This window comes from Pezoporus occidentalis, unplaced genomic scaffold (assembly GCF_034315485.1).
Source record: "Pezoporus occidentalis ecotype Australia unplaced genomic scaffold, CSIRO_AGI_Poc_V1 ctg268, whole genome shotgun sequence".
NCBI classification, from domain to species: domain Eukaryota; kingdom Metazoa; phylum Chordata; class Aves; order Psittaciformes; family Psittacidae; genus Pezoporus; species Pezoporus occidentalis.
In genome coordinates this window covers 3,069-16,134 of record NW_026914589.1, presented here as the reverse complement: position 1 = coordinate 16,134, position 13,066 = coordinate 3,069, and the positions used below count along the sequence as shown (strand labels likewise).

Below are 13,066 nucleotides of genomic sequence, written 5' to 3'. Positions count from 1 at the left end.
TAAATTCTTCACCCTGTCAGTATGTGAGTGTATTATATCCTGTAGTGACAATGTGTTGTGGTTTAAACCCAGTCAGGCAACTCGTTCACTCACTCCCCCCCTTCTTTCCCTCCCCCTACTCCTGGAGGAATGGAGAGGAGAATCGAAAAGAATGCAACTCCCACGGGTTGAGATAAGAACAGTTTAGTAACTAAGGTATAACACAAATCACTACTGCTACCACCAATGATAATAATGATAAAGGAAATAACAAGGGAAGAGAATACAACACCTCACCACCAGCCAACCGATAACTCACCCCCCCAGCCCGACCAAGGACTGATACCTCCTCCAACCCCGCAGTCCCAGCCCTTCTGCGTAACTCCCAGTTACATCCTGGGCATGACGTGCTGTGGTATGGAATACCTCTTTGGTCAGTTTGGGTCAGGTGTCCTGTCTCTGCTTCCTCCCGGCTTCCCCTCCTCCCTGGCAGAGCATGAGGCTCACAAAGTCCTTGGCCAAGCCAAAACATCCTTGTTATCAGCTCTGTTCCCAAGCCAAAAGTCAAAACACAGTGCTGCACCAGCTACCAAGAAGGAGAAAAATGACTGCTACTGCTGAACCCAGGACACAATGTTTTGGATATTGCTGAAGTTTTTACTTGCATGGGGCTTTTTTAATGTATAGGGCGTTAAACTCCTTTTTTTGCCCTGAACATGTATAGCAATATTCTTTATGATTTTGATTGACTCCTTACCATATGGAGAAGGCAGTTTCAATTAAATATCTCTTTTTGTTCTTAGTCAGTGATGTTCTAATTTATTTATGTAATTTTGCAGATGTTAGAACAAAGAATCCAGATTGGTACATAGCTGGTATGAAAACATTTTGGGTTTTCACATCTTGAAATGTTATAACTAGGAACTTCAAATTATAACATTATAACTTCACCTGACTGCAAAGTCAGGTGAAGTTCCCGATGACTGGAAAAAGGGAAATATAACCCCCATTTTCAAGAAGGGGAAAATGGATGACCCAGGGAATTACAGACCAGTCAGTCTCACCTCTGTGCCTGGCAAAATCTTGGAGCAGATTCTCCTGGAAGGCATGCTAAGGCACATGAAAATCAACAAGGTGCTTGGTGACAGCCAGCATGGCTTCACTAAGGGGAAATCCTGCCTGACCAATTTGGTGGCCTTCTATGATGGGGCTACGGAACTGATGGACAGGGGCAGAGCAGTTGATGTCATCTACCTGGACTTGTGCAAAGCGTTCGACACTGTCCCACACAACATCCTTGTCTCTAAATTGGAGAGACATCAATTTGGTGGATGGACCACTCGGTGGATAAAGAACTGGCTGGATGGGCACACATAAAGAGTTGTGGTCAATGGCTCAATGTCTGGCTGGAGACCAGTAACGAGTGGTGTCCCTCAGGGATCGGTGTTGGGACCGGTCTTGTTCAACATCTTTGTCGCTGACATGGACAGTGGGATTGAGTGCGCCCTCAGCAAGTTTGCTGATGACACCAAGCTGTGTGGTTCTGTTGATACGCTGGAGGGAAGGAATGCCATCCAGAGGGACCTTGACACACTTGTGAGGTGGGCTGATGCCAACCTCATGAAGTTTAACCATGCCAAGTGCAAGGTCCTACACCAGGTTCGGAGCAATCCCAGGCACAGCTACAGGTTGGGCAGAGAAGAGATTCAGAGCAGCCCTGCGGAGAAGGGATGTTGGTTGATGATAAAATGAACATGAGCCGACTTCAGTGTGCGCTTGCAGCCCAGAAAGCCAACCGTATCCTGGCCTGCATCAAAAGGAGCGTGACCAGCAGGTCCAAGGAGGTGATCCTGCCCCTCTACTCTGCTCTTGTGGGACCTCACCTGGAGTATTGTGTGCAGTTCTGGTGTCCTCAACATAAAAAGGACATGGAACTGTTGGAACAAGTCCAGAGAAGGGCCACGAGGATGATCAGGGGACTGGAGCACCTCCTGTATGAAGATAGGCTGAGAAAGTTGGGGCTGTTCAGCCTGGAGAAGAGAAGGCTGCATGGAGACCTCATAGCAGCCTTCCAGTATCTGAAGGGGGCCTATAGGGATGCTGGGGAGGGACTCTTCATTAGAGACTGTAGTGATAGGACAAGGGGTAACGGGTTAAAACTTAAACAGGGGAAGTTTAGATTGGATATAAGGAGGAAGTTCTTTACTGTAAGGGTGGTGAGGCACTGGAATAGGTTGCCCAGGGAGGTTGTGAATGCTCCATCCCTGGCAGTGTTCAAGGCCAGGCTGGACAGAGCCTTGGGTGACATGGTTAAGTGTGAAGTGTCCCTGCCTATGGCAGGGGGATTGGAACTAAATGATCTTAAGGTCCTTTCCAACCCTAACTACTCTCTGATTCTATGAAATACAGTTTAAGCCATTGATAAAAATGAAGTAACTAAAATTAGTTCTGAGTTAAAAATTTACATTAAGAAACTCTGTAGGGGCTTGTTGCTACAGATCAAAATCTGCCACTCTTTTGTTTAGGAACATTGAAACATAAGATACTACTTCGATTCAGTAAAGGAATGTTGATAGAAAAAAGAACATGAGTTTCATAACATCTCCACATTAAAACTGCCTTTTTGCAAAGGTTGGGCAACTGTCTTAATATTACTGCACTATCACAAGATAGAATTTATTTATTTATTTATTTACTCAGTGCTTTTTTGGTTGCTGTTGTCGGTCTGGTGTTTTTTTGGTTTTGTTTTCTCCCAAAATTGGTATGTTAAATCTGGTTCTGCTGCTGGTTGTGGCATATTTGTCTTGTGACATGTGGGTGAAGCTGGCCAAGTGGGTTCCAAAGAATAAGACTTGAAATGAGTTGTTACCCCTGCACACCACTGACTCTTGCTCCTTTTCTAGAGCTGTCATGGTCATATTATCAAGGTCATATTATCATTATACCTCTTCCATGTCAGTCCAACCAAGTTTAATCCCTTGAAATGAAAAAGCCAAGTTTACTCCCTTGGCATTGAAAATCAGGTTAACTTCCATGAAGTTTTGTCTCGGACTATAACAGATGTAGCTGTTTTTAAGCCTGCTGCCTTTGGCTAAGCATTCCCAGTATAGCCAGGTGTGTTCCTAAGTGATTGTAACAGGTTTCCTGTGGAAGCAAGACTAAGGATGGCAATCAGTAAAATAATGCTCAGCAGTCTGAATAGACTTTGCACTTGTCATTATAAAACTTGGTCAAAAAATTCTAGCATGGAATTTGAAATCACATTTTTCACTATTTCTTCTAAAACTGTTATGTGTAGGCTGAGTGCTGTGATTAGAAAACTAAATGCTGGGGTCAGGCAATACAAAATCAGACAACATTCCTTCCTTAGTTTCTTCTTTGTCAGAAATGTTTAATTTCTTCATTTGATATTGCTGTATAAGCTGTAGCCTGTTGAAATCCTAACTGTAACTCTGAGGACAGTGTGGGTGCCACAGTAACTTCAGGTTTTCTTCTAGGAAAAAAAAGAAATCCTTTTCAGGGTGGCTTTTCTGGTATCCTACACATTCAGAACTTTGTTGTTGCTGTTGGCTCTTTCCCAAGACCTCAAAACTGTTATTATTGTGTGGCTAACCCTGAAAGTAAAGCCTGTTCATAGTTTAAGGCAGAATCAAGTCAGCACAGCAATAATAAGTGGGTGTTTGAATTACATTATTTCTGTGACTTTTCCATAATACTTTGCCTTTTAGGAGTGGAGGTCTAGAGACTTTCATGAGAATAACAAGCAGTTTGGAAAGGATCTCTAGGAATCTCTTGCATGAGATATACAAAATTAGTAAATGTTCATAGGAAACATTTTGGAAACATTAACCATGAGCAATATATTAGTGCTAAAAGGAAATATTTGCTATTGTCTTTTTTTAGGAGTTGGTGAAAAACCAAATTCTGGTCTAAGACTACAGTCCTTTTCAAACCAGATAGGCTGCACATTCCTAAAATTGTAAATTCCTAGGTTACACAAGATTTATCAGCAATCCAGTGGAAATGAGTCTAAATCATGCTCTACTTATATGAATAACGTTACTGAAGTGACACAAATAACGGAGGCCCTGTATACTCCCATTGGAATCTGTTCTCCCACTGAAATTGAATGGAGATGCTATTTGTCTGAATAGAGAGTCTGATTTTAGGAGTTTGTTAATTCTTTGATAAGAGGGCAACAACAGCTAAACATATGGCAAATCATTTTTATTTTTTTTGCTATCAAATAGTGGATTGGATTGCATGCTGAAAACCTCAGTAAGGTAGGTAAATATAATTCAGAATGTGTTACACTTAATTTATCTCCATGTTACAGTATTTCTTCTGGAAGGGTTATAAAATAGACAAACCAAAGGCACAAGTACCAACCCTGTTGTTGGTTGTCATTTTTTAACACTTAAGTAATAAAGTAATTTATCTTCTGTCTCCTTACAAATGCTTATAACAGAGGGTATATTTTTAGGTAAGGTTATGAGAAAGTGTAACTACACTCTTAACATTTCTTCGCAGCTGGAGAGATGAATCACCAGGAACATGCCAAAACTGGAATGAAGGGAGAGAAAGAGATCAGCAGAAACCAGGGAAAAGATGTGGCTTCATTTCATCACAAACAGGTTTATTTTATATTTCCTTTTGCTGCCAGAGTTGAGACTTGATTCTGTTGTTGGCCAAAGAGGTTATATATTAATTGCTCTCAAGAAGTGCAATCCATACTCAAGTCCTGTTACATGGTTATAATTTGCATAACTGTTTTTATGATTAAGAATAGAGAAATATCATTAATATGCTCAGAGACTAGTTTGTAGGACTTAAAAGTATATTGGTAGTTCCAGCTCTCTAATGTCAAAATACAAAGATTCCAGTGATACTGATACTTTAGTTTTACTTAAGAATCTGTTATGTGGCAGAGCAAAAATGTTAATGCGTTGCTGGTTTTCACAGTTAGTTTTCTCATAACCAAATGAGCCAGATGGACTGAGCAACAATATTTCCTACATTTATAAACTGTTTTTTCTACAAGCATACAACTTCAAATACCCAGGTTTCTAGCTTATTTCTGATCCCATAGCCAATCTGCTGAGGGATTTTGGGGTACTGTGGTTTTGGTGCTAACATTTACATCATCACATAGCTCTATATTTTACTATGGTAATAGTAATAATAGCAACAATAATAGTAATAAATACAGTGCTGGTGGTTCCAGTGATTTCTGTCATCTCACAGTCTCTGAAGATCTGCAAGTCATATGACAAAGTAAACATATCAGGTTCCATGAAAATAAAAAATAACCAGCTTTTTGTTTGTGAGAAAAGCCGAAGAAAACTAATCCAGCTGCACACTTGTGATCTCAGCCTTGAAAACCAAAATGGAAAAAAAAAAAGTAAAACTCTTTTTCTGCACATAATCTTGGGGGTTTGATTCATGACTTTCAAATTCTTGAGTTTGGTGTTACTAGAGTTAGTATTAAAGGAAGAGACGCCCACCCTCGCCCCTCAGCTGAACAGTAGATGGGAGCTGGTCAATAGCTTGTTGAGCGCACTGAAAAATGTCTTTTCCTCCTTAGCAGGTCAGCGTTTTATGTCAGTACCTGGATCTTGCCAAAAATCTTCAATGTAAGGAAGTGAAACTATTTTATCTGGAGGAGGCGTGTGTTATCTGACTCAGTGTAGAGGAATTGGTTTAACACAATAAAATCAAACTGGGGATAAAAGTATGAGCCCTGTAGACCATCAAATCCACAATAATGTGATATGTCCAAAAGTATCTGACGTAGAATGTCATCTTGCTCAACCACTAAAGGATACCCATATTAACAATGTCTAAGCTATCTAAGAAAAAAGCCCTTTCCAGTTCTTAAGCCAATATTGATCTGTGATTTTTCTTTTTACAGAGGACTCTGGGGTAATGCAAACTGTACCGTCTCTCTTCATTGTATTTGTAAAAGTAAATTTGCATGGAAAATAGAGAAAGTGATCCCAAAAGACCAGAATCATCAAGGAGTATGCCCCAAAGGCTGGCTTCGCTTTGGATTCAAAGCAAAACATTTTTTTTCTGCTGTTTGATTTTTCAAAGTGCTTTCCATATTTATGGCAGAAACTGGACTTCTTAAGGATTATTCTATATTTGAAGATTTTCTTCCTTTTTAAAAGCAAAGACCTTAGGTTTTTAACTACTGACACAGTGATACAGAGATTTACAGCAAATTGAGTAGCTTTGCATACAGGTGTCTTAATAAGGTGTCAAAAATTTTACCTCAAGGAAATGCATGCTCAGATATGTGAAAGCTATTTAAGTGTATCTGTGCCTTTGGTGTAAAAAAAAAATGCTTCCTCCTCTCTTTTCCTCTTACGACGATTCCATGAGTCTTTTATCCTCTCAAAACAGATCTCTGACCCCTTGTTGTACTAAATGGATCCTTAACTGATGCCATCCTTGGAGAGATGTTGTTTCAAATAAGGTTCATCGAAAATAATTATAAACCAAAGTCTATTTGCAATTGAACATTAAAAGGCAATTATTTCATCAGGCTTCTTTTAAATACATGCATTCCTTAATAGCAACATGTGTGGACGTGGCCAAATTTATCTCAGTACTGAACTGCAGTGACCACAAGGATAAATTTAACCCAGACTGTGTTTGCATTTAAACAGCTGATTTGAATCCAAGCCTGGTCGCAGCTGAAAACTGATACCAACCATGTTGGAGAGGTCCATTGCAGGACTGCATATTCAGTGAAATGTTTTGGTGATCACTCTTGCTGATTGATAAATAGTTTTTAAACTGGCAAAGAAACAAAACAAGCCCTTTTTTTTCTTTTTTTTTTTTTACAGCTTTTGGATACAAATTCTGAAGGACCCAGAGCTTCTAAAAAACCAGTACATTGCACAAGCATTCTGCAGTACCTATCATAGGTCAGTTCCTCCCTCAAAGATGAATTGCAACAAGGTAGAGTACTGAAAATATTGCTAAATAAATAAAATTTCATCTTCATTAGGATGATAAAGTTTCATCTTGGATAGCAATTTAGGAAAAAATGTTATTCAGATCCTACTTATGGTTCCACTGCTTTAAACAAATTAGTGTTTCTCTTTCCCAGATTCCCAAGATGTAAAGGTTCAAATATTCACTGAGCTATCTGACAGGTACGTTTTGAGGAGTAATTATAATTTCTTTTGTGCTTACTATCATGCATTAGAAATATAAAACCATAATGGAATACCCATTTAAAAATTTGCTATGCAAAAAATCTATGTTATGAATGTACCATCACACTGTTATAAAAGCAACCTTTTTTTCCTTTAATAGTGCTTAAAACCTGCTCTGTAATATAGCACATAAGCATAACGCTAGGCTGGAACTGCCAGAAATAAATGCCAGCACTTTCGGAAATATTTAAAAACCTTATTCATACGAATCTGGGGTTGAATTGCATACATTTGTAAACCCACTTATTTAGAGGTGGGAGGAACCTCACTGGATATCTGTAATTGAAAAATCTTACTTTCAACTAAAACTGAGAAAAGTTTTACCAATGGGATGGTACTCGAAACTAGTAACATAAGTTGTTCCAGCTCCTGTGAACATTTCTGGAAGACTTCTTAGGTAATGCACTAGATCCTAACCCAACTGAAATTAACTTCAGTTAACTGAATTTATAGTTAAATGACCCTGAAATGCTGCTCAAGTTCTTACTTTCTAGTATCTATGCAATGTCATTGTTTAGTAATTAGATTTTTCAGTGCTTTAGTGTTCTGGAAGAGACTTCATCTATCCATAAATGGCTACCAATTGATTCTTTTTTATTCCTGTTTCATTTTCCAGCTTTCATAATAGTGAATCTATTTGGACAGAAAATTAGTGTTTGGATGGTTTCCAGAGTGACAATTATGAAAAATAGGTGAATGAAAATCCTCCAATGTACTCCAACTGGTTTCCAGTTGAAGTAGTGCATGTGAGTATATTTCCAGTTGGTTTAAGGACAGTGGGAAGTTGTTTTATCCATAAAAATGATGACTGCTGCAAAGACAAGGCCTAACTTGTTCCAGCAACTTAGTCTTCTCTATATTTTTTCAACTTCAAAAAAGCTGTGGGCACAGATTTATGGGCATAACTGCAGGTAGTAAAAAAGGCACTATCAAGACAGTTATTTACTTAAATTGGGGTTATAATTACATCCTCTTGCAATTGCTTTTAAGCACCGAAGTTCAAATTATATGGTTAGTATCATATGCTGGGTCTGAGCATATAATAAGGTTATGAATTTTCTTATTCATAAGGAATAAGATTATGAATTTTGCATTTTAATTTATTGTTTTACACCATGTCCATACTGGTCTTAGCATTTAAGTTTATTCAGTGAAAGCTTTTGACTTTTTTATTACGAGCTTATTGTTTCAAATTGTATTTATGGGAGTGTTCATTGTTCTACCTAAATATTTGTAATAATGACCTTCAGATATTTATTTTTCCAAATTTAGTATAATAATTATGCATTGTTTTTACACAATGTCTTTTTTAATATAAGGTTCTATATTGATTGTAGAGACAGTGCTATAACAATGCAAATGTTGAGGAACAACTTCCACTGTGTACGATGGAATCAAATAACCCTAATTTTTATTTTACAGGAAAATGGTACTTTAAAAAAGTCAGAAAAATTTTGGGTTTGTCTGCCAAAAGTCTCAGAGTAAGGTTTAGTTTTGCTTTGCCTCTGTTCTCTTTTCTTACTATATTGAATTCATTGTACATTATTTTCATCTAGGAGCAGCTTATTATAGGTATCTCTAAAACCAGGAACATAAAAGATTTTGAAGATTAATATTCAGACAGACTACATCAACACTGTTTAATAAATCAATTGCTGTGATGTAGAAGTGATTTCAAAAAAAAAAAGGTTACTAAGTTTTCTTTCTAACTTTGAGCTTTCTGTTGCACAACTTAGAATCAGGTATAGAGATGAAATTTCATGTTTTCTGTCATGGCAGCAGAGTAACTGCATGAAATTAAAAAAGGCAAAACTGAGGGTAACTTTGATGAAAATATGATGAGGGGGTGGGACATGTAAAGTTAGATTAGAACAGACTCTATAAAATGCATTTCTGTGAACAGTGCAAACTGACTGGTCGATCAAATAGAGTCTGGCTTTTCTTTTCATATTTGTCTAACTTTGTTCGCATAATTTTTCTTGCTAGAAGCATGAGGCTTTTGTGGGGAGCATGCGTTGTTTAGTTTCTTCAAGTCACATTCCTGTGTTGCATCTGGGATGGGGAGCTGCCAGCTTCCCCGGGGTGCTGGCGCAGCTTTGGAGCCCAGTGGGAAGCTGCCAAAAATACCAAAATAGACCAGTGGCAAATTATTAACCTAAAGCAGGTCAGGGAGGGGAAGGGGGGTCCCGGTAACCTGAATCTGTATGGAGTGCCCTTGGGTGCTGTACTTACTGCAGGAGTGGTTTAATATGGCTCAACTTTATATATCACCTCTTAGTTTTAAGCTCTGGGCCTAAAGAGACAATCTCTCCTGCTGGCTGCCTAGGAGGTAAGGGAGAGTGAGTCAAGAAGTGAAATAAACAAATGCAAGCTTTGGGCAGTGCTCACATGTGGCTCTAGCAAACCATATCCATATTTGACATCATTTATTATGAACTGCAGTTGAGGGGAGTGCTGGAGTAATCCTGCACATAGTGTGGGAAAAAAAAAGAAAGCATTTTCCTGCTGGTTTGTTTTATTTACCTCCTAAATGTTTGTATTTTAACCACTTGCTGCTGCTTTGGGTAGATGGAAAAGGCATTAAAAGTCAGAAAGAATAACCGCTGGCATAGTGCGGCCAGGCTGCAGGGCACTGGTGGGGGGGAATGGGGCTGCAGTGGGTGTTAAGGGCCCTCCCCATGTTTTCCCAACTGGGTGAATGTGAGAGTAGCCCATGGGCCCCAGCCAAAGCATGATGGGGATGGGAGGACACACTGTGCCCCCGGCTCAGTGCTGCCTGCCTGGCCCAGGTGCAGCAGGATGCTCCTGGAGGTGAAGGGGCCAGTCCTGCCTCCGCAGTGGGACAGCCGTGGCACTCTCCCAAACCATCTGCAGCTTGCTAATTTAGCAGAAAACTTTCTCGTCTATTGTTTTTTCTTCCCTTTTATTTCCCCCTCCAGCACAACTAATGTCCTTTTCTACAGTTTTCCAGGATGCATCAGCTCAGTGCAGGGGCAGGCAAACACCAGACCTGTGCATGGGAATACGCAGCTGGAAGAACAGAGAAGCAAGGAAGGAAGAAGTGACATAGCCTCCTGCTGGCAGTAGTGAACTGCTAGATTTGCTCAAATGTCCAAACAAATGTGTCAGTTCCTGGAAAGACGAGCTGGTGCTTTGCTTCTGCCATCCTGTCTGCATCCCATCTTCCCTTTTTTTAATTATTTTCTGCAGGAAACTAAAATGGAATAAACCAGTGGGAGATACAAACTGGGCTCTGATGTATTAGTGATGCTTGAGTTAGGATTGTGTCAACATTTTACCGCATTTCCTGCCTTTTCATTTTTTTAAGCAGTGACATGCACTGTGAAAGCTGGAACAAAATGAAGTGCTTCAGTTAGCTCAAGGGCAGAACTGTTTCTTGCTTGAAAAATCCTTATTTTAGACTCTTTGTGAATGACAAATAATAAATTAACTATTTTAAGATACTTGTTAACACTCCTCCTCTCTTAGTCATAAAGGGAACCAAATCTAAAACCACTCCATAGCAAAGCACCCACTTCAGTTTGTAGTCACAGAGAATTTTTACACACAGAAGTCCAAACTGGCAAACGGGGTTAAAACTGAGGCATTGCTTTACTTTGACAGTCTTGCTTAAAATATATTATGGACATTCATGCACATTAGCAGAAGCATTTGCCTTCTGTAGACAACTGAGAATAGCAACAGCAATCACAGACTGGGCTGGGGTGGAGATGGTCTCTTTCTCCTGATTTTTTTCTCATGAGAGACTCTATTTCTTAAATCCAAAAATTCCACTTCTTCCTTTCATGTCTGGTTGGAGGTTTTTTTTGTTTGGTTTTTTTTTTTTAGATATTGCTGTTAGTTTATCATCAAAAAGAGGTTTAAGTCTTCATGCCTGGAGGATTTCTCTTTAAGCACCAGTACTGTGATCTTCCCTACATTTGCTCCTGGATAGCAAAGTTGAGCTCAGGAAGCTCCCACACCCTTACACTTCAGTTTATCATCCTTTTGGTTGTTCCAGAACAATCATTTGTGAGGCCAGGCTTTGTGCTGTAAACTGATCTTTGTACTTTAAAGGGTGAATGAATACTGCTGCTCATCCTTGCACAAGTGTCAATTAACATATCTTGACAAATTTAAGGGATTTTAGATAACAGATTAGATCATGTTTAATGTAGCCACTTGGAATCCAATTGACATGACTCAAAGAAAGAACAATCTGCTCTTGTATGGGTTTAGATAGATTGTCTTCTCATTATCAATTTTACAGTGAGTATGTGTTAGCTTTATGGGTAATTTTATGATAGTTCTGGATTCTATTTCAGATATTGATGCAATAGACCTTCTGAAAAGCTTTTACTTCTGTACTTTCTTATTTTTTTTTTACAAGGAGTGTCCTGGGTTCAGCAGTAGCAGTCATTTTTTCCCCTTCTTAGTAGCTGGTGCAGTGCTGTGTTTTGACTTTCTGCCTGGGTACAGAGCTGATAACACTCAAAATGTTTGGCCTGGCCAAGGACTTTGTGAGCCTCATGCTCTGCCAGGGAGGAGGGGAATCCAGAAGGAAGCAGAGACAGGACACCTGACCCAAACTGACCAAAGAGGTATTCCATACCACAGCACTTCATGCCCAGGATGTAACAGAGCTCCCTGGAAGGGCTGAGACTGCGGGGTTGGTGCTTGGTCAGGCTGGCGGGGTGAGTTTTCAGTTGGTGGGTGTTGAGGTGTTGTATTCTCTTCCCTTGTTATTTCCCTTATCATTATTCTTATTGCTGGTAGCAGTAGTGATTTGTGTTATACCTTAGTTACTAAACTGTTCTTATCTCAACTCCTGGGAGTTGCATTCTTTTCAGTTCTCCTCTCCGTCCCTCTGGGAGTAGGGGGAAGGCAAGAAGGAGGGGAGTGAGTGAACGAGCTGTCTGTCTGGGTTTAAACCACGACGGGAGTAATTAAACATTTTGAGCTGATATTTTGTGAGGTAACTTTTTCACTGTTAAACCTGTAATTTAAAATGTGTGACATATGGGGAGTAATATGTTTTCCATAAAACACCTATGTGTTTATATTTATAATTATAGCAGTATTTGCTTTATAATACTTTATGTCCTCCCTTTCAGTATCATAACATGGGCTTGTATCTCCGGCTGTTCCCATGACATTGGTGATGCTGGCTGCCATTTCCCTTTTTCTGTGGTGCCTGTAGAAGGAGAATAACCAACTCTTCCACAGGATACTTTGGGTCAGAAACACCTATTTGCCACTGAGTAATGCTGACATTCCTGCTTTGGAAGAAAGCACCCTTTGATTTTTTGATTTCTGATTTCTGAAAATTCCTGATTTTGAGAGAAGTGGCAACAAGTAATTGATCAGAAACATCAAGTGGTCATGTCTTCCATGTGAGTCTCCATGATCTGCAGTAGTTTTCTCCTTCTTGGGAGTCCCCCCATTGGGCACCTATACCCAGAAAATCCCTCGCAGCTATTAGTATGAATGCTGTAGGGGCTCCCTACTTTGGAGAGCTTTTTCTTTGTGGCAGGATGAGGTGAGGATACAGGACAGAACCACTGAGAAATTGTTCCCTTTGGGGCAAGCCAGGAACTGAAAATACTCCCACATCATAAACCTCCAACCACTCACATGGAGCAGTGGTGTCTGAGGGCCCAGAACAGCAGGCATTCTCATGAAACTTTTTACTTTGGAAACATTTGGTCTTTTGTGTTTTGTTTTTATGTGTTGCAGAATTTGCTCATCAGCCAGCATTAAAATTTAGCATCGAATTTAGGAACTCTGAAACATACCCCAAGAATTCTAGGGTTATTTTTCAGACAGTGGATTCTTGCCAGATAGATTTCCAAGAGAGATGA

At 39.6% G+C, this 13,066-nt stretch overlaps 2 long non-coding RNA genes across 2 annotated transcripts; both read left to right on the top strand.

Moving 5' to 3' along the window:
- The first annotated feature begins 2,725 nt into the window (after positions 1 to 2,725).
- On the top strand, positions 2,726 to 7,224 carry LOC134166642 (uncharacterized). The gene is made up of 3 exons (XR_009965938.1): positions 2,726 to 4,262; positions 4,510 to 5,612; positions 6,831 to 7,224. It is a non-coding gene; the product is annotated as an uncharacterized LOC134166642 (long non-coding RNA).
- Positions 7,225 to 7,232: 8 nt separating this feature from the next.
- LOC134166641 (uncharacterized) lies at positions 7,233 to 11,536 on the top strand. Its single transcript, XR_009965937.1, has 4 exons — positions 7,233 to 7,951; positions 8,628 to 8,686; positions 8,942 to 9,023; positions 10,169 to 11,536. It is a non-coding gene; the product is annotated as an uncharacterized LOC134166641 (long non-coding RNA).
- Positions 11,537 to 13,066: the final 1,530 nt, after the last annotated feature.